Here is a 23,101-nt window from a genome sequence, read left to right as displayed (position 1 = left end):
TTCCCTGAGAACGAGTGAAGAACTTATGCCTTTCTAACACTACATTTACCTTGTCCCCAAAGTGAATGCGTAATTTGATTAATGTAGTATTGTACACAACCTCATCCTCTTCGTCTGCTTCTGGTTCAGGAAGTGACTCAAACACTTTCCTTCCCGTAGGACCTAAATTATGCAACAGTATGTGCTTTTTCCTGAAAGCACATACATTTTCCCCACCTATGGCTACTAGATATGATTCAAATATTTTCTCCCAATCCTCCCATGGAACGCTGGGTTCCCCGAATTCGTTCAAAAATGGAGATGGTTGCTAGCAGCCGCCATGGTGTGGGATCACCAGAAAACCAAAAAGGAAAATATAAGGAGAGGATGATAAGTGGAGAATTAGGACCATACAGAATTTTGAATGGCCCAATGACAAAGTTAACAAGAGAATTTACAGCTTACTGACCCAGTAAAGAATTGGTAGAAATGACACTTTAGATGCAATAGAAACTTCCTCTTACCAGTAATGAAAGTTAATGAACAATTGTTAAAGCACACAGGTAGGGGAATAGAGTCTAAGGTTTCTGTGTCACTGTTGTTGTAAGTAACACACTGTAGGAGAAATGTATATAAGGTGTGCGTGTCACCGTGTTTGTGGTAACTCACTGATGCATTCATCAGGTAACTGGTGAGTGACATGCTGAGTACAATGAATGACATGCTAAGGAGTGCATATCTCCGAAATTATATGGCATATGGTGTGCGTGTCACCGTTGAATACTCGCTGACACCTGACACGCCGAAAGTGAATTGATCCGCTGGGCGCCCAGAGCGTCATCACAGGTGTCAGCTGACGAGGTCTGAGGAGCTGAAGTGCAGAGCACCGAACATTCTGCCTGTGAAATTGACGGAGCAAATGCCGGCTCCTGGGTTGCTGAGGCGCTCGTAACAGGGCAGGACCGGCAATGAGGTTGAGCCGTGTCTCTCAAGAGCCCCAGAAGAATTCTTGACTGGAGGCGGACCTCCGGCTGGAGATCTGGACGTCCATCGGAGATGAGGAGGCTGCCAGAGAGACGCCAGTCATCGAACGGACGCTGTGAGGGGCTTTGTCAGGCACACAAAAGCCCGGGAGGTCGCAGGAAGGCTGAGGTCCCTCAGCAGGGAGCGTGTGTGGTGAGATAGTAAGCTCACCAGGCACCTCGTCACACCTCACCGTCGAAGAGATGCCTCCAAGTCAGTGAGGAGCGTCTTCAGAGGAACTCCTCATCAAGTTCCCAGGGGTGAGGAACGCCGCCTCACTTTGGGACAAGCCCCCCCCCCCCCCTTAGTTGTGTGAATCTTGGGCTGGGGAGCAGTACCCACAAGGATGTCGGGAATGTCCTGCAGAAATTCAGCAGAAGGCACAAACTCAGCACATCGCTAGCGATGAACGCTACAACGTTGGTAACAGTCAACGCTGAGCAAGAAGATGACCACAGCTCAATCGATAGCGCTGGGATAGCAGGCAGAGTGGAAGAAATGATGTGTTATGCCAATTGCGAAGCCCTCCCGCAAAGAAAAGAAGACCTCACCAGCGTAGCTTGAAGAGATGACACAGTCACTTGCAAGTTATTTTGATGAAGAAAATCCGGCGGAGTACATGCAGAAGGGGAGGAGCAGGTAACATCTGTCCCCTTACACAGATTGTCACCAGTGATACAAAGTGAAGATACCATTACGGTAAAGGAAAAGTCTTCTTTATTGCTATACTACTCCTCTCTCCACCACAGTAAGATCAGATCTTCACACAACATTCTAAGGTAGACTCACAGTAACTGGAGCGTACCAAATGTAACTCAGGAGAAGGGGGGTGTAGTATACCATTACCAAATGAGCAGGTGAGGGTTATGAATAAGTACAATGTGATTTACAGAGTCAACACCAATGGATTAAATACAAGTACTTTGTAAACTGTAGGAAATGTAACACCCCCCTTCTTTTTGCATTGGCTCTGGAACCTCTTGCCGCTTGGATACGCTGGGAACCCTTGATTAAAGGTTTACAGTGGTCTCCTGAATGTGAGGACCGCATATCCTTATATGTGGATGACATACTACTCTATTTGACCTCTCCCCGTGAATCCCTTATTGTTAGCTGTGATGTCCTGGCCTCATTCAGGACTTTCAATCAACTGGGAGAAATTCTTGTTGTTTGTATTGAAGGGAGACCCTCCAGTCCCTCTGCTACACTGCCCTATACAGTTCAACACAGAAGGGTTCAAATACCTGGGAATCTTTGTCTCTTTAGATCCCTCGGTTAGGTATTCCCGAAATCGCCTCCCCCCCTTGCAGAGGCTCAAGAGTGATATTTCCTACTGGAGGAAGCTTCACCTTTCATTGTTGGTCAGAGCAGCCCTTTTTAAAATAATGGCTTTTCCTCAGTTTCTTTATGCTCTGCAGAAAACCTTGGATGTGGTGCCACCGGGAATAAAACGAATTTCGTTGTGTGCACTGCATCACCAAATGCGATGCAGTGCACACAACAAAATTTGTTTTATTTATTTATATGTTTACTTACCTGGTATAGTCCGTAATCCATACATTACAACCCCCCACCCTGTCCCTCCCGCTCCCTACGTCACCGCCCTGCAGTTACACCTACTACCGGCCGTGGCTGCTTTCTTATGATAACAAGTGAAATTGCGCAAGATAGCAATGGAGAGATACATAGAAAGCCAGGAGAATGATAAATACCCATCGGAAATTGATACAGAAATAGGACTAATTACACAAACATCTCTCTCTCTTTCTCTCACTCTCTCTCTTTCTGCCACACACACACACATCTGCCCAGATTTACAAAAAGGTCAGGGAGCGCAGCAGCCAGAAATGCTGGGCTTCACTGCATTGTGTTACAGAAAGGGAGAAGAAGGGCGCCTTATCTACAGGGTTATGGCTCTCTCCTCCCCTCTGCGTGGCACCAGCGCTGATTGTAGCTGCCGTGAGCCAGTCACATACCTTAGTGCCATAGCGCTAGGGTGTGTGCCTGAGCCTAATATAGGTTTTGTACAGTAAGGCTACCCTTCCTGTAAAAAATATTATACGTAGAAACGCTTTAAAACTTTTTCTATTTTGCCTGTGTCCTGCACAGAACAGTTGGAAAAGAATGGAGAAATAAAAACGTTTCTCGCCTTAATGCCTACTTTCAATTGATATTAACTTTTAGCACTAAACCCTGTCTGCTATTGTTTGTAGATAGTGTTTGGTGTCCGAAAGCATGGGTGGTTGCATGGGAACACCCATACACTACCCATATAACCCCACCTTTGCTCTTAGTAACGCAGCAGTGCTGCAAGCTGCCTTGAGGTACTTTCAGGGTACTTTCCTGCGCTATTCACATTTAACACTAAAAAGAAAATAAAGAAAAAACATTTTGCGCTGGTTAGCATCACTTTTGTGATGCTAACCCAGCACAAAATATTAGTAAATCTACCCCATCATCTTTATCCATAGTGTAAGACATGAATATGGTCACTTTCTTGGCAACAAGGTAGCCATTATATCCCACGGAAGGATAACACAACCCATGTCGCAAATCGAAAAATGTATATTTGTTTAACAATTAGCTTCTGATTTAGATGCGACTGGTAATATAAATTATATTTCTCTTTCAGGGAAGTTGTTATACCTTTTCAGAAGGAGAATGTGATTTCCAACTTTAACAATATTATTGTTCGGCATGCTAACGCCCCACATTCCATAGGCCGACATTTTGAAAGCAAAAGCGTGACATCTCTGGTACCACTGTGTCGGTACTTACGTCTTATATTATGATGCATTTTTTGACAGCATTACCTACGGTATTTTTGTAGTGTTTTGAAATTACTTTCCTTCAAACCATTGTTGTCCTAAGGCCAAAATCAGAATTCAAACTACAATTTAAATGTTGTAAAAAATCAGCTATTTTATGAAAAACACAGATGATCGTTATATTGTGTGCTGAAGCAGGTTAGCAGCCAGAGCAAAGTATGGAGGATAAAGATGGGAGTGATTGGCCTTGGCATTGAAGCTGATATATATAGATCTCGTCTACAGCGTCTGAGAAACAGTCTTTAAGAAATACAAACTGAATGTGCACAGCATTGACCCCATTGAGACTGATTAGGAGGCCAGCAGCACCACTCATACAATTTTATTATTTGATGTAAAGGAAGATTTTGAGAGTGTTACCTCTCTGAGCTTGAAGCTCATTTTAAGTTAGATTTGCTGAAGCAGACAGTATTTCACAGACTCTCCTTTGTAAAATAATGCAGCAACTCTTGTGAGAAATGCTGGATCACAAGCAGCAAATCATTAGTTTCCCAGCGTCTTTTGAAAGTGAAGGGTATATTTCATGGGTTTCTGAATGCACTAATGACTAACGTGGGATTCACTGCACTCTTGTGACTTCAGCGCTGCCGTGAGTTCTCCATTTTGTAATCATAAAAATGAAATTGTTTTACTCAATAAACATGCAGGTGTTTTCTACTGTAATTATCGCTATGACAGCCTACAATGCCAGCTTTGCAGGGATGGCACATGACGACGACATTCTACATGGTTGCAGCATGTCAGATATAATGTCTTTTATACCTCATCAAAAAATTTGCTGCGTTGTGACTTTTCTTTTCTTTTAAATGCATAAAATTACAATACGTTGTTGTTTTTTATTGAAGGAATTGTGTGAATGTAAAATAGGGTGCAAGCTACAAGACCGGACTGCATTGTAATAAAAATACCATTGATTATTATGCCTTGGATTTGACATTGCCTTAATAGGATTTAGAATTAGGACTGAGCGCATGAGGTCGGTACTTCTTTCCTCTTTAATTACTATGGGGCATATCATCATGGCGGCGCTATGAAATTATCTCTGCTTTTGCATCCGTTTTCAGGCGAAAAAGCTGTGATAATTTCATCGCCTTATCAGCAAAGACACGCTATTGCGTGTTTTTACTGATTTAGCGGCAGTCAAAACAACGCCCAGCTTTGCATCTCTAATGAGATGCAAAGTGGGCATTCCTCCCTGAAATAAATGGAGAAATGTCGCTAAGCGACATATCTCCAATTATCGAGCTGCACGCTAACAGGCGGAGCAATAAGAAAAGTTGCGCTAACCATGGTTATCGCGACTTTCCTTACGCCAGCTTGTAATCTGATTTAGCCATGTAATCCAATGGGAGGTGGATTACATGGCTAAGTACAGCCTTCCCTATTAGCACGGTATCGCCAGTCGCAGTGCTATCATCGCTGTTTTTCCAGCAATAATCACACTGTTTTCCAGCTAACGCTTGGATTCCTATCGCATTGGAGATATGCGTTGCTGATAGCACGCTATCTCCAAGATAGGAACCAGCGTTAGCCGTCGATAATTATCCTAGCGCTAAGTGCACTTAGTGATTATTATCACAGAGAATCTCAAACATGACAGACGTTTTGCACCGCAGACATGCAAATGAATCATGATGTAAGTCTCAATCCTTATTATCTTGAGACACAGGCAAAACCCCAAATTAACCTGTGCTCAACCCTGTAGTCACTTGGGATAGAGCGGTCAGGCTTACCTTAGAGGCAATGTGTAAAGTATTTATGCAGTACTTCAAACAGTAATAAAGTGAAAGCACAACAAAAGATAAATCTCCAAAATAGAGGACTTTTTAATAAATAAATCAAGACCAAAATAACAAAAATCCAATCATTGGAACTGGAGTTACACAATTTGAAAGATTTCCGTGAAAATAGTGGCAGAAACCACAAAACATCAGTTGTTGTCATCAGGTCACACTAGATCAGAAAGATTTCCGGAGTTCAGGCCGACTGCAATGGAATGTGGGCCAGCTACAGGGACTCAGTTAGGCCAAGAGTACCTTAAATCCTGGTTGCAAAGAGTTGCTGAGTCCTGCGTCCAGGATGCGTTGTGCAGCTGATGCAATGCGAGATTCAGGTTGCAGATGCATCGTCCAGTGTTGGTTTTGAGAAGTTGCCATAGAGGAGGTCATTGATAAGGGGCTTGTGATACAAAATCATGTGTTGAGGTTGCGTTGCTCGCTGGATTAGTCAGGAGAAGCTGCAGGACTTGGGATGGAGAGTCCTGCATCATTGTTGAGGCTGTTGTTGACTAGAAGCTTGCGATGCAAGGGCCTGCATGGGGGATGCATCGTGCAGTGGCTCTTCTGATGAGACAGTGGACTGTGAAGGTGATGCAAAGTCCTTGTACCGGGAAAGTCCACACAGTAGAGGTAATGTGTTGGTTTTGCTCGGTGTTGTGCAGTGCAGCAGAGGATATGTGTCAGTTGTACTTGGTCCACAGATGAGCTTGCAGAGCACCTTCAGGCCCAATATCAAGGGTCCAGGACTGGGTTGGCACCACTTTGCAGGGTAGTACTCGCAGGAGGCAGAGTCCAGGTGCTTGTTTAAGAGTAGTTGAAGCCTTCTGTCCCTAAGGCTCAAGCCAGGAGGCCAGCCAATGAGGACTTGGAGTCACTCTGGTGGTCCTGAGTTCAAGATGCGTGTCCATTCCTTCTCGCCCATGCAGGAGTACAGCAGGGCAGCCCAGCAGGGCACCAGTCCATCAGAGCAGCAGTTCAGCAGAGTGGCATAGCGTTGAATTTACATACAGGCCCTGGGTACAGGCAGGACCACTTTACTAGGGACTTCCAAGTAAATTAAAAGTGCCAATTGGGTGTAAGCCAATTCTACCATATTTTAAGCAGAGAGTACAAGCACTTTAGCACTGGTTAGCAATCGTAATGTTTGCAAAGTCCTAAGGCCATCAAAAGCAAACTTAGCAAAACAGGAGGGTTGAAGGCAAAAAGTTAAGGAAGAACCACACCAGGACTCACAACTGCTATGGGATATGCTAGAAAAATATCCTAACCACTATTTTTAATATTTATTTAAAATTCAAACAACGGCTAGGTCAGATTTATAGTAAATATTAGGTAAAGGTAGCATTTATAAAGTTACTTTTTCCCTGCCTAAAGTTACTGGAGGATATTTTGCATTAACTATTCAGCAACTCAGAGCCTGCACTTGCTCCAGGAATAGGTGTGCTCTTAAGAGCAAATAACAGGCTGACCTGAATGGGCAGAGATGATTTAGCTGTATATTCAGAGTGGGGGAGGTAGCAAAACTGTGACACCACGCCGTCAAATCCTGTTTGACACTTGCATCACTTGGGGTGCACTTGAAAGGGAGAGAACAGGATGCAAAACAATTCTTGTGTATCCCTTGTCAGGTAGTTTGGGGCCCTGATGTTGTCAAACTTCTCTCTATGGGTTTGTTGTGGGTAAGGCACCTGCTTCAAACTATAATTTATTGTTACATGTGGGGGAGCACAGACGATTTTCCTATGAGACTCTAGCCCTCACCGCTCACGTTTTGTGTGGTCGAAGAGTTTTTCCATCTTGAAAATGCATTGACACATGGCATTATAGGCTTGTTTCCACTAAGAAAAACAGGAACTACTGAAAGAGTGGCTAGGGTTGACCTCGAGGACTTTTACCCCATTGATTAGGAAGTCCCTAGGAGTTCCTTACCACCCATTAAGTGGTGGCAAGCATAAATGTAGCCCCTCAAGAAACAACTTTCAGAACACTTTCTGGATTTGCAGAAGATCAGAAGAGGGCTGAACCAGCTGTCTCTGACCTAAGAGGAGCCCTGAAATATTGAATCTGCTCCCCTTTGTACCCAGGACAAAGATGTGGACTCTAAGGGGCAGTTGGTTGATCTCTTTTGTGGTTACAGAGACAGAAAAAGATTTTTCACTAGAGTGCCCAGCTGACTGGTAGCAACTGCACTGGACCTTGAAGGTGGCCTCTGTTGAAGTGAGTCCTGGCCTTTAAGTGCAACCACTGAAGTTCTCGTAGCCTTGGAAGTGTACAAGAGGAGTTGAACTGCAAATCCTGAAAAGTTGTGACATAAAAGATTAAGTCAGGAGGCAAAATGTTTAGCTAGTCCAAGCCTGTTTAGTATATCGAACCCTGCTACATCTCGGTCAGTCTGAAACTGTGCTTAGGTCCAGGTCTTCTGTGACTAAATACTATTATTGTCACTTAGCTCATTTTGGAGCTATTCCTGCTTAAATGTTTGAAAATTCATATCTCAGTATCTCCTGACTGGATGTTTGTCATGTTGCATTACATTTTACTCTATTTTTCGAATTCTGTTTGGGATTTTTATTGTTGGCATTTTGATATTTTGACTTCACTACTGTGGTGGTAGTGCATACTTATTTAATAAATTGACCTAACTTAAGCCTGTCTGATCTGTATCATAGCTTTCATCAGGCTGAGGAAATGTTAATTTAGGGACTAGGAGGGCTTTACCTGACAAGGGTTGTGATTATTCCTAGAAGCTATCTGCAGGATGATAGTAACAATGGAAAAACAATGTAAATTATATGTGTCCCTTTTAAGACACCATAGAGAAAAGATACTTAATTTCTCGCATTTAGGTTTGATATTGAGGACAAATTGGTCTGTCATTTCTGAGGTACTAATAGTAGGATTTGATATGACTGCAATATACCACGAACTCACCTGACCCTGTGTCCGTGTCGGTGCTGTGGAGGTCCAGGGAGCGAGCACATCACCAGGAGCCGAGTCCCCCCGGCCGCCGCTTACATCCATCGGAGCGGCCACGGAGCGGGGGGACTTCAACCCCCAGGAGCCTTTGCGGGGGCGCGTCGAGTGACGCTGCAACAGGCGCCCGGAGGCGCACAAAACAGCTGCGCTCCCGGAGCGCTGTGAGAGCAATATACCGCGAACTGACCTGACCCTGTGTCCATGTCTGTGCTGCGGAGGTCAAGGGAGTGAGCACATCACCAGGAGCCGAGTCCCCCCCGCTGCCGCTTACATCCATCGGAGCGGCCGCAGAGCGGGGGGACTTCAACCCCCAGGAGCCTTTGCGGGGGCGCGTCGAGTGACGCTGCAACAGGCGCCCGGAGGCGCACAAAACACCCACCTCCCCTCCACGTAGCGGGACGCGTGCGGGGCGTTGCGCCGGGAGAAGCCCGGGACAAGGGCGGGACAGTCTTAGACAGTCCTAGACTGGCCGGGACTGGACTGGGCCCGCCACTCTGTCCGTGCAACCATCAAAGTTAGCCGGCTGAAGTAAGACTATACCACCTATTATATAAAAGCAGTTTCCCTGTGACCTTATTTAGTGCGCACTTAACCTGTTGTCACTTGTTTGTGTTGTATAACAGTGTTTACTACCATTTGAGAATATGCCTAAGAAAATCGTCTCTGGAGCTTCAGATACGCTTAATACCTTAGATAATTATCTGGTTCAGGTGGTAAATAAAATAAACAGTGAAAGAAGGCAATCGTTAGGCTTGAGTCAATCCCCTGTCCTTCACTTAGCGAGCCCCTCCACTAGTGCGCAAATGACTGATACACCATCGCAAGACCCCAGCACGAACATCCCTGATACCAACCTCCTTGACATCGGAAGCCTTGATCAAAGCGCAGAACTGTTGGTTGACTCAGAGACAAATGCAGAGTCTGACCCCGAGTCTCAGGTGGAAGTCATAGCAGAGGAATCCTCACCCTCTGTACCTGTGACTAGGGCGGTGAGAACCTGCAGAAAAATTCAGCCCAAACGCGGGGGGTCACGGACAGGGAGGAAAAGGGCCGCTTCTCCACCAAAGTCTAAGGCAAAAAAACTGGAGCACGAGGAAGATAACCTTAGACAAATTTTAGATGATGATCTATTCAACAGGATAGCGGATATGATAGATTTAAAGATAAAGACTATCATTAAGCCACTGATTGGAAAAATTGATAAGCTTACCGCAGAGGTGAAAAGGATGGGAGGGCTGCAATGTAAGTTAGTAGAAGAAATAGAGAATGTAGTAACCATTGTCACTAAACCAGTAGACACTGTGAAGGGAAATAATGGGGGTGATATAGTAGCAGATGAAGGCTCATTAGAGACCATTACGCCTGGTCAGGCACCACCAGATGTACCTAGCCAGGAAGCAGCGAGAGAGGCCCCTATACCCCCATCTACTGCACCAACACCGCCATCCCTAGGGGATGACCCTTCACAATTCATAGTGGAAGCCTCACCATTGGTACTGGTACTAGCTAATGTACCCATCTTACCCCCTGGCCAGACAGAATCTATTTCATTCCTGACAAGGAAGGCGTTACACTGGCTGTCAAGCAACATGCAGATGGCATGGGAAAGAGCAGTTGGCAGGGGAAATTGTAATGGCGAGGAGGATGACATGGATAGGGAACAAGCAAAAAAAGTTCAAGGGGGACTGCGTAGTGTTAAATTTTTCAAACGCAGCCGTGCTCCCAAATGTCCTGTCAAATATACTTCCCCCCCAACGAAGAAGTGGAACCATAATCCCTCTTACCCTAAAATTCTTCTATAGTGAGCAGCAAAACGCGATCTATCCAAATATTCCAAGATCAGGGTGGACTACAAGAAGCAACAGATGGGGTGGGGGTCTTAGACCTATACATTATGACCATAGTATTTGCCCAGTAAATAGATTTGGTACAGGGCCAGGTGATCTTCAGAATGCGTTATTTTTTAAGACCCCTAGATCAAACTGGAATACAACGAATAGGTGGGGGGTGGGTGTCCCATTAAATGATCGCAGGAGCTGTAGAAATGGGTTTGGAGCCTGGCTGGATGATGAGCAGTTTCCGATGCGTCCCAATACCCCACTACCCAGGTGGAATGTAGCAACAAATGGACGGGGATCGGGGGCCCCACCCTATGATTGGGGTTTGGCACAGTGAATAGGTATGGGGTTTTGGCAAACTTAAATGTTTGCGATTGACGTATGGGGGTCCAAATACGTCAAAAAATGGATCAAGGGTCTCATGTATAATAAGCAACCCCAAAGATAGGGGCAGAGGACTTATAAATGGTACAAATATGCATGAGACAACCAGTTTGGAAGGCCGCAAAGCACAAGTTGCCCAAGAAAGGGAAATTGCTCCTGACCAAATTTTGGTTGAGATTGTTGGTGGCTCCCTTAATGAGAATCTTAATGAGGATGTCAATGATAATGATATTTCTCATGATCAGTTAAATGCAGCAGAGTTAGTGGGTAACTTATCGGCTAATGGAAGCCCCCATCTACGAGCAGAAGATGGGGTCCCCTTGACCGATTTTGTGGCGAAACCTGCAAGATACTAAGTTGGAATGTAGAGGGACTCAATTCCATAACGCAATAATAAGGAGTGGTCAAGCTTTGTTGTAAGACATAATATTATTGCCCTCCAGGAAACCTGGGATACAACTGCTAACTTTTGGTGGGATGGGTTCACTAGCTTCGCCAAAGCAGCTATTCCTAGCCGCATTGGCAGAGCTAAGGGAGGTCTGTTAATGTTATTCTCCTTAGAACTAAAGGGCTCCCATAAACAGATTAGCACTGACTCGTATAAATCCTCATTGTAGAGAGAGAGCTTAACCCCACTAGGAGGTCCTTATACAAAAAATTTTACAACTCAGGGAACAGGGACAATAGCGGTAGCAATATCACTACTTTAGACGCTATATTAAGGTCAGGCAGTCAGAATACTCAGCTTGATACAGAGTATATTTTACTAGGTGATTTTAACATTCATCCCTGCAGTTTAAGTAACAAGGAATGGGGTGAAGGTCCCGAGGGACCTCACTTTGAACATACCACAGAAGGAGAGGAGCTAGAAGATCTTGTGGCAAATTTCAACTTGTACGAACCAGAGGGTGGCCCAAGAATAGCTACCTTCACTGGCACCAATCCCGGAACCATAATTGACTATATCTTCACCACACAAGGTATCCTAAACCGGGTGATTTCCTACTACACTATGCCATCTCACTACAGTGACCACAACCCTGTCTTACTTGAAGTGGCTTGGGGAGAATACAGGGGGCCAAATCCGGGGAAAGTGAGGTTGGACCACACTTTGCGTACCTCTGATCAGGGTAGGAGAGTTAAGTGGGCTAAGGTGGTCCCAGAAAACATCTATGCGGAGGTTTTCCCGAAAATTAAGGAACAGGTTGAGGTGTGCCAGAATCCTTGTGCTCTGGGTTGTGAAACTATAGGGGCCTTTGAGTCGATCTGTGGGCAGGTGTCGCAGGATCTCCTGGCTAAGCCAAAGAAAGGAGCACCAAATAAGAAGCGCTGGTTCGACACAGCATGTTCAAATGCACACAGGTCTCTGATGGTAGCTTTGAAAAAAATACCTAGGGTAAGGGGCGAGATTGTTAGATTGAGGAAAGTCTATAAGTCAGCTATAAAAACAAGACAAGAAAGTATCAAACGGGAAGCTTGGGAAAATCTCCTATCCGTGGCTGTCCTGAAGGACAGTCGGAAATTCTGGGAAATAATCAAACAACCATTCTTTTCCGACCAAAATAACGAGGCCATGGACTGTGTCATACGAGATGACAAGTGGTTGACTCATTTCAAAAATGTGTATGTGGATAATGATCAGGCAACCCAAGATGTGTCGCTGGCCACTTTAGACCCCACTCCAATACATTTTTATAGCGCAGAAGTGGAGAAAGCTATTTTGGCCACAACCAAGCATAAGGCCCGGGCCTCGATGGGGTGCCAGCCGATTTTTTCATACATTCCCCAAAGCTGTGGGCAGAGGTATTGGCCAATGTTTTTACTGCCGTTAATAGCAACCCTACACCATCCTCCTGAGACATTTCCACCATTGTCCCCATTTTTAAAAAGGGCCAGCGGGGCACGACCCCGGGTGTTATAGGCCCATATCCCTCTTGGACTCGTCGGTGAAGATCTTAGGCAGAGTCCTTTTGTCCAGGTTGAGGGATAATGTTGAGAGTTGTGGAGGGTTGTCAGAGATCCAGTATGGGTTCAGAGAAAGGAAGGGCACAATCGAACAATGCTCCAACCTACACCTGCTCATATCAAAGTACACGGTGGCAAAGGAGGGGTCCCTGTTTCTAGCATTCATGGACCTCTCCTCGGCCTTCGATTTGGTGAACAGGGCTAAGTTATGGATGACCTTGCTGAAGATGGGCATCGATGAGGCTTTGGTAAGATTCAAGGCTTCCCTACATCAGGAGCTTTTTGCGGCCGTCCGGGTCACAAATGAGGGTAGGTGCACGTCCCTTTTCAAATCTCTGAAGGGGGTAAGGCAGGGCTGCATATTGTCCCCCCTGCTCTTCACCATCTACATTAACGGTTTGGGTGCACATTTGGAGGAGAAGGAAGTCAACGTACCGCGTGCAGGAGCAGTTAAGATCCCAGCGCTCCTGTACGCGGACGACGCCGTGCTAATCGCGCGCACGGGTGTCGGCCTTCAATGCCTCTTAAATGCCTTTGGCACATTCATGGAACAGCTTGATCTAAAAATAAATGCTAGCAAGTCGCATACCATGGTGGTGGGCCGAGAAAGCAGTAAGAGGAGAACAAAAACCTTCACGTGTAGAGGGGATATGGTTTCTAGAGTTTCCACTTTTCCCTACTGGGGGTCCTTTATGACCAGAGAGGAACCTGGGGTCCTCAAGTGAGGGCGAAGAGGCTGGCGGTTACTAGATCATCGTCTGCCCTCATGGGCTTTGCGGGTAGGTTAGGTGCCAGGCCCATGGAAGCGTTGTTAAAAATTTACAAGAGTAAACCCGTCGCTCTTGCGTCATATGGTTCACCACTCTGGGGCTACGTAAACGTGGAACCAATCCAGAGAGCAGAGAACAGATTCATACGGACACTCCTCTCTGTGCCGCAGTCAACACCAATTTACTCTATACACATGGAGGTGGGCTTAGATTTCCTCACTGATGGGTTGAACATGGCTCCCCTGATCTTTTGGTTAAAGACGTGGCTCAATGAAGACCTTCCACTGAACCATAAGATCATGTCCGACGTCCTGTCCCAAGACCATTTTAAAAAGATCCCTTGGCTGGCCTATCTGTTGAAGGCATTGTCAGATTTGGGACGACCAGAGCTCTTTACTTCCCCCCAAGATATCAAGGTCCAAGACATTGATCTTGTCAAAAAGCACTTTATGGGGAGGGCAAGAGCATTGCGTGAGGAAAGGGAATTAGAGAAACCATCAGTAAGGGGTTATTACTTACTTGTCAATTGATTTTCTTTAGCACCTTATCTTGGTTTTGTTACAATCCCATTCCATAGGTTTCTTTTAACCCCTTCGCTGCTGCTGACGAGCTCAGCTCGTCATCAGCCACGGGTGGCGTGTGCTGATGACGAGCTGAGCTCGTCATGTAACGCAGGATTTTTAAAAATCCCGCACAGCGCAAAAATCACCGCAACAGCGATGCGGTTAACTAAGTTTAGGTTTAATTTATTACATTTTTATTTAGGCACTTTTAAAACATGGGAAAAACCGGAATTAGCTTCACCCTGCAGCTGCGATCATTTCTCACCTCAAGATACTATGCATTTTGTTATGTTTTGTGGGTTTTATTAAGAGCCAAGGAAAAAATATCTGGTACCAGTTTTGAAGGAGGCTGGCTTCACACAAGTGAGACCGGCCCTGCTCTTTTTACAATCATTGACCAACACACGTATTACCTTTTGTATAGCCAATTTCTTGGTAGCTGCAGCTATGATGAAAAAACATACCCATTAGATCCATCGTTATTCCTTTTTAACCTTTGTATGCCTAGATCTGTTTAAATGCAAACGATTTTATTGTCATATCTTAACATGTATGAAATGCTCCTAACTCTTTGTATGAAATGCTTTTAATTTCTTTGTATGACTTTTAATTGAGTCGAATAAAGATATTTTGACTGACTGATATGACTGTTTCAAAATGCCTACATATCTCTTACATACTTTAGATGGAGGTGCTAGCGCTAATAAGGGGCTCTTAATGTGTGTAGTATGGCTTTGAAAGTGTCATCTATTTAATTTTAAGCACACTTTTAATAAAACAAGTGGTGTTATTTTTGATTGAACATAACTTTTATCTTTGTGTATGTCCATATTTGTTCGTATTTCTGTATTAGAACAGAGAAAATATTGTGCAGACCAACTGTAAGTGATGGACATACCTTTAGTCTCCTGAGTCCACCCGCCTCTTATCCTCATTTTAGTTGAATTATATTTTCTTCTTTTCATTTTTATTTCATTTTTCTTATCACCTTTCTTTTATTTTTTTCACTTTTATCATTCTATTGCTTTCTCACTATTTATACCTTTAGTCATGCATCCTACTTTTCTTTTCCTTCTCTTCTTTTACCTTGTTGTAGACTTGTGTCAGACTTTTGCACTTCAATCAGTTTGTACTCTTTCTTTTGCTCCAAAGATTTAAAGTTAATTTCACTTCAGTGAAAGCATGTGTTTGAGAAATACATTCTTTTCCTCTGCATAAATATTGGTTTTGACCTGTGCAGTAGGAGTGTGCGAAGTTGTAAACTCAAGCGGCTCACAGGCATTCTTTTTTTGCTATTGTGAGATTTCAGGGTGCAAAATTTATAGTTTATCTTGACACTTTGCAATAGATTGAAGCTATTCCTGAAATCATATGTGGCAGCAGGTGGAGTAGTGTAGCATGGCAGTTGTCCTCTACCCCAAAAACCAAGTAAATACCCAAGTCTCACCCAACTGCGCCGTCCACTCTCTGCCTTTTACAGCACTGCAGACCAAGCTCTCCCTTACCATAAATCACCATTCCCCCACCTCTACCAAAGTTTGCTACCTCATCCTGCTTTCCCTTCAGCTCTTTTACTTCTACCTACCCTCACCCCATCCTTGCATGGGATGGTGGATGGATGATGCACAATTTCTTCATTGTTGTGCCCAACTTACAGTAAATCCTACAACAGGAAATCCTGGCTTCCAGTGAGGTTGTAGAAATGAAATACATTTCTAGACTTTGTAGGTTGAGGATAACACTTTGGTTAACACAACTTTGCAGTACTTAGGATCTGCACATTAAGCCTCATCAACATGTAGTGTTTATTTGGGCAACTGTTTTTTATTCCAAATTGCTATAAATATCAAACTGGTAAATCCAATGCTTGTGAGCATGACTCCAAGGTAGTTGTGTAAAGCAAAAATGTGTTCTACCTACAACTAAAGTAAAATAAGATTGTAGGTTACAAGTTTCCATGTAGCATGTAGCCTTTAATAATAACATACTTATGAAAGTAAGACCACGGTCGCAGTGGCTTCCTTAGAACGGAAACAAGAAATGCCATGTATACCTATCCTCTACCATGTGTTCGTCATAGGTAGAAGTCCAGCAATCCCCTAAACAGGATTTAAATGCCCAGAGCTCGTGTGGAAGGAATCCACTACTAAAGCTTTTACGGCATGCCACACATTGTCATTAAACCGACGATACAGGAGGTACTATTAGAATGAGGCTTCACCATTAAATTGCACATCATGCAATTGGGAAAAGACTTGAATGTGTGTGTTTGCTTCCCTTTACATACTTCAGAGTTTGTCTTGAAAAGATTATCTCAATGTCTGACTGATTAGTCTCTAGGTAGGTTAGGTAGCACACCTTCTTGGCGATCCTTCTCAGCTGCTTATAACTTCACCTTTGCCTTCTTGCAACCTCAGTACATGTGGACAGATAACGTTCTGGACAAAGGGCAGGAGATCACACTCCATGACAGGGAAATGCTTATTATGTCTCTGAGTTGAGGATAGGAGCAGATCATCGTATGTACCAAAAACATGGAGAAACTTGCAATAAATAACTGATGTGCAGCCATGGAGAACACCTGCAGCTATGTGTTTGTGAGGAACTGGTGCAGAGGACAATGTGGCTGGTCAGGCCAAGCCAAAGCCTATTCATTTGGAGAGTTTGCTTTCTGTGCCTCCCTCAACATTACTAATATAGAAAAGCCTCCTTGTGATTTTTGACTCCCAATGACAGGGGAGATGAGAAGCCGATGGTATGAGCGGTGACTCTTATGGGCATATTTACAAGCCCTTATGACCATAGAAACGTCACTTTTTACAACGTTCCTGTGGCGATAGTGGCTTTGCCTTATTTACAAGGCAGCATTAAGCCACTTATCGTGGCTTGAAGCTGCCTTGTAAAGAAGGCCCCCTTTCATGCTATGCTTTGCATGAAAGGGCAGGGCAGTGGGTGTTGATGTCGGCATTCCACCGCGACACCCATTGATTTTGGTGCTACCCCCTATTCTCAAGGGAGGCGTAAATAGGAGGCAACACCAGAATTAAGACAGGGAAAAACTGGTCTTACCCTGATGCAACTAAGAGAAATGTTTCATTTCTCCTAGTTTTAGCTGTTTTCTTGTGTGCTGCGTTGTGCAGCACACATGAAAACAGCAAAAGACCAATGATTGTCTTTGTACAGGAAGGCCCCCTTCCCGCACATGAACTTCATTTTTAGGTCGAGCCTATACAGCGCTTGTGCTGTTAGGCAATCTATTGTCTATACTTTGTGGGGGCAAAACTCCTCCCACACTTTGGATTGGCTAGTATGTATGTCAGATAAATCGTAGCCTGCAAATGGCTACTGGTGGGTGCATGTCCCACCTTTTCAGCAAAGTTTACTCCCTTGGAGTATTGCTGTGGAAGCGAGCAGTCGCGCACACACAAACCCTATGTGCAGTGCAGTCGATAAGTGCTCCTTTGTCATTCCCTTCCCCTCAAGTGCATGCACGCACACACTTTGTCACTTCGCCTCTCCCTCCGTCACTCTCAAATATGCCCTGGTTTCTCGTTCCCTTTTGCCAAACAATTATCTGCCCCCGAACCGACTCCAATCTATCATTAAACCTATAACTCACTGGAACAGTTTTTTTTTTCTTTCTTTTTTCTCTTTCCTCCCACCGCTAGGTTGCCCCTTGGAGCAAAAGTTTAAACAGTTTCATCAGCATCTGTTTCATGAATCAAAGGCTTTTTTATGCTAACACATCATACTATCTAAATATACCTTGTGTATCCATGCTAGTTCCTCGTAAGTGCAGCTGAATCTCTGGAGCTGAGCGGCGCCGACTCTCGCTCCACGAAGAGCACTCTTTGTTGCTGTAGCCCGTTCATTTAATGATGCCCACAGCCGTTCCCTGCTCAGTGCCCACCTTCCCCATCTTCTTCGGCCACTCCACCATGGACGGAGTAACCTCCGAGGGTGACCTTACCGCAGCTGCTGGGGCTTCAAATCTCCGCTCGCGAGAGAGCAGTGATCCATGCTAGGCCTGGAATAGCCTGAATAATAACACGTGTAGGAGTGTTACGGTTGCTCGTTGGATAGGTATTAGTGTTGGCAGCGCTGGCAAGGCAATATGGGGCATATTATCAAGGGGGTTTATCTCCGCTTTTTTGGCTTTAAAAGCCAAGAAAGCGGAGATAAAATTATCTCCCTATTACCTAGCTGTAGCTAACACCAGTTAGCGACAGCTAGTAGGAGATAGTGACCATCTTGGGCCCCACTTTGCATGTCAGTGATATTTATCACTAATGACATGCAAAGTGGGCGTGCCAACATGTTAGAGACTGAAAACAGTCGCTAACATCGCTATCTCCTATTACCAACTTTTGGAGATATTCGCGCTAAGCGCGAATATCTCCAAAAGCTAACACCTGCCCTGAGCAGTTCTTAGCCATGTTATCCAATGGGAGGTGGATAACATGGCTAAGAGCATTAGCTCGGTAATGCATGAATATCGCTGACTTTTCAGCGATATTCATGCATTGCAGCGATTTTTATCGCATTTGCGATAAACCTTGGTAATACCAAGGTTTATTTTCGGTAAAAATCGCCGCAGCTCAGTGGTAATTTTTTGTCTCCAACCAAGCAATAGCGATAATTATCGCTATTGCTTGGTAATATGCCCCTATGTTATTAAAGCTGTGGTGGCCTGCTGGTGAGGGCCCAGGAACATATTTTATTAAACATTACGCACAGGTTGACACCTGTTAAAATCTCCCATGAGTGGGTTAGAAGATTGTGGAGGGGTACAGATGCAGTATTTTCTGCACATCCCGCTCTTTTCTGGGTGCACTGTAGTAGTGATACATTTATTTGTATAACACGCTTAGCCTGCTTTAGTGATATGATCAGAAAAAAGGGCCACCAGTAGGTGTTACCAAATAATCATAGAAGGGCCCCACATCACGCAACCCCACGAAGGCCTCTGACAAGCATGGAACTATCTTCTTGTATAATAAGAGGGGGTGCACAAGCATGTGCACGTATAGACAACTCTGGTCCTGCTCAGCGGAAGGCCACAGTGGGGAAGATTTAATGCACCGAGCAGCACTAGTGTGGGACCCACCAGGGTCACACAACACTTGTGATGTCTCTTGTAGTGACTGTGGCGCAACAGTCACAGTCTCCGGGCACATGTGTTGAATGAGTATCATGACGGAGCAGCAGTGGTTTGGAGATATCGGCTCTGAGAGTGGCAGCGCCTCAGGACAAATGTGCGCACCGGCACTTCTTGTTTTAAAAATTAAACACGGGTTTCCTTTGCTTCTTTTTCCACGCTTTAGTGCTCCAATGCCCAAATAATATATGTATATATTTTTTTTTATCTTTTTATGGATGCGTCGTGATTTGTTGTTAAGGCACGGGTATACTTGCAGGTTCATTATGTGCGTCCCTGAGGAAGCATGATTTAGTCGTGGCCTCATTTCCCTTTTCTATATTACTTTGCATTTGAAGACTACTTCTTATCACCATTTATTTTAGTTTGTTTGTCTTCTCCTGTCTCTACACATTTCAAATGTACTTTTTGGGGTTATACATCTCCTTTTTTTGGACCTATTCCTAAAGTACTATGCGGCAGATTTATGTTGGTAATGCGCCACGTTTGCGTCACACAACTGCGGTGTAAACGTGGCGCATCCCTACGACCCATATACAGATGCGTCACGTTGTAAAGCCCTGCGCCACTTGTGGGCGTTCCGGCGCAGGGTGGGCGATCCGGGGCAGGTGGAAGGCTTGACGCAGCATTGGACAGATAGGGCACCCCTGAGCCTTGCTGGAGCTGCGTCGCGCTTGCGACACAATGCCAGCAATGCGCCACCTTTACGGCACAGATGCGTCACACAACTGTGCCGTTTTTGCCCCATGGTGCGCCGCATTGCATATGCGGCGCACCATGGGTGGCGGAGCAGCGGCGCAAAATAACTGGCGCATCCCTGGGGATGCGCCAGTTATCATAAATCTGCCCCTAAGTTTGGGGTTGTTTTGATCTTCAGGTGCAAGCATTGCACAATCTGTTTGTTTCATCTAAAGTTTTAATTTATTAAAAACGGTATACTTACTACTTCTTCTTCATACTTTTGGCACATAATTATATTTTTTTCCTTAAATATTGTGTTAAATATTTAACTGCCAGTAGCACGTGTGTTTGTTGTCGCGAACGTTTGATTATTTTACACTTTTCAACCTCGAGAACTTTAAAAAGTTTATTCTACATTCGTGTCATATCATTTCTATAGAAAACTAACTACTCAGGCAGCCGTATTTATTTTATGCCGATCTGATGCCTACATTCTATTGCCAAAAACATTAGCAAACCTGCTGTTTCCTGCCAAAAAGGCAAATTACGTATCTCTGTTGCCCTTTTAACTTCACATTCTTTACCGCTTTTGCCCAACAATGGTTTTGAAAATATTATTGTATATCTTTGTAACACAATTATAAGGAAACATTGTTCTGGAAGCAGCACATTAAATATGCGTACTTCCTGAAAACATTTTACATTGCTTTTGAAAATGTTTACGTGTGTAGGCAACTTTGATAAAAAAAAATTCCCAGTATCACATTTTAATTACTTTCCCTGGCTGCTGCACTAAGCCTTCTCTATATTCATGCTTTTGCTGCGACTGACTACCAAGGACATTTTGTAACATTCGACACAACAAAGTGTCTCCCCGGTGCACCTGAGCACCTCCCCCAGTACAGACACGAGGCCTCACCACGTACATCTACTTCTTGCTTCGTATTCTTTTAATATTAACGTTGGCTACACTGTGTAGCAGGTAAGCGTTCCTGTTATCTAGTGCAAGAACTGGATTTGGGAGGGAGGGGTGGGGGGAGTGAGCAGACCACCAGAAAAAGGCCGCTTTATTGAAACAGGTGGACATTTACATAACTTAAAACCTCAGCCAAACGCCTTACAAAACTAAACCTCACTATATAGAATATTACCTTAACCCCCAATTACAAATCCCGCCCCTAAAACGTCATCAAACCCGCCCCCACCCATACATAACATTACTACAATTCAAACACAAACTCCCCGGTTCGCCCTCCAGCAACTCCTGACACCCCGAACTATGAAAACACCCCAACAAATCATCCTACCCAAATCCTCTTGCCAATGCCCCAAATCTGCCAATGCCAACTGCAATCCTGGCAAACACCACCAATTTCCGCACTGCACCTGCTCCAAGCGACAAGATACAATAAAAAAAAACATATACACCTGTCCCAACAATAACGGACAGACAAAAATAACAAAAAGGGTAGAGAAAGGAAAAATCCATAAAAAGAAAAAGGGGAAACCCAGAATAAAAAACATATATATATATATATAGGGAGGGAGGGAGGGAAAAAATTCCAAACTGCTCCCGGCCACCAGGTCACCAAGCCTAAAATGGTGGCCGGGAGGAGGAGCCCCGTGAATTTATCCTTCGGCTGCCCCTAGTAGCAAAACAAGCCCAAATTATAAAAAACCTGCCAGCAGGGCTGCTAATCAGCCCCACCCGCCCCTCCCAAACCGCCCGGGGGGGACCTCCCTTTGGCCGGCTGCCCCCCCCAAACCCCCTTGGGAGGGAGGGGTGGGCGGAGTAAGCAGACCACCAAACCAAGATTGCATGTGATAAAGGCCGCTTTATTGAAACAGGTGCACATTTACATAACTTAAAACCTCGGCCAAACGCCTTACAAAACTAAACCCCACTAAATAGAATATTACAAATCCCGCCCATAAAACGTCATCAAACCCGCCCCCACCCATACATAACATTATTACAATTCAAACAGTGCAATAACCCCACATAATAAATTCAACACACCCAATCCCTGAAACCATAACACAAACTCACCAGTTCGCCCTCCAGCAACTCCTGACACCCTGAACTATGAAAACACCCCAACAAATCATCCTACCCAGATCCTCTTGCCAATGCCCCAAATCTGCCAATGCCAACTGCAATCCTGGCAAACACCACCAATTTCCGCACTGCACCTGCTCCAAGCGACAAGATACAATAAAAAAAACATATACACCTGTCCCAACAATAACGGACAGACAAAAATAACAAAAAGGGTAGAGAAAGGAAAAATCCATAAAAAGAAAAAGGGGAAACCCAGAATGAAAAACATATATATATATATATAGGGAGGGAGGGAGGGAAAAAATTCCAAACTGCTCCCGGCCACCAGGTCACCAAGCCTAAAATGGTGGCCGGGAGGAGGAGCCCCGTGAATTTATCCTTCGGCTGCCCCTAGTAGCAAAACAAGCCCAAATTATAAAAAACCTGCCAGCAGGGCTGCTAATCAGCCCCACCCGCCCCTCCCAAACCGCCCGGGGGGGACCTCCCTTTGGCCGGCTGCCCCCCCAAACCCCCTTGGGAGGGAGGGGTGGGCGGAGTAAGCAGACCACCAGACCAAGATTGCATGTGATAAAGGCCGCTTTATTGAAACAGGTGCACATTTACATAACTTAAAACCTCGGCCAAACGCCTTACAAAACTAAACCCCACTAAATAGAATATTACAAATCCCGCCCATAAAACGTCATCAAACCCGCCCCCACCCATACATAACATTATTACAATTCAAACAGTGCAATAACCCCACATAATAAATTCAACACACCCAATCCCTGAAACCATAACACAAACTCACCAGTTCGCCCTCCAGCAACTCCTGACACCCTGAACTATGAAAACACCCCAACAAATCATCCTACCCAGATCCTCTTGCCAATGCCCCAAATCTACCAATGCCAACTGCAATCCTGCCAATCCTGGCAAACACCACCAATTTCCGCCACCCAGAAAGGGGGGGAAACATACCCCCTCTTTCTGCCCCCCAAAACAGGAATGGCACAAAACACAACAAACCAAAATTAACCCATGACATTTTGAATCTGCAAACATCTAGACAACACTTCTCTCAGCTCCAAAAGGTATAAGTCCATTCCAATCC

The sequence above is a fragment of the Lissotriton vulgaris genome, chromosome 2_1 (assembly GCF_964263255.1).
Source record: "Lissotriton vulgaris chromosome 2_1, aLisVul1.2, whole genome shotgun sequence".
NCBI classification, from domain to species: domain Eukaryota; kingdom Metazoa; phylum Chordata; class Amphibia; order Caudata; family Salamandridae; genus Lissotriton; species Lissotriton vulgaris.
The sequence above is the reverse complement of the archived record's forward strand: the minus strand, read 5'-3'. Positions refer to the sequence as shown.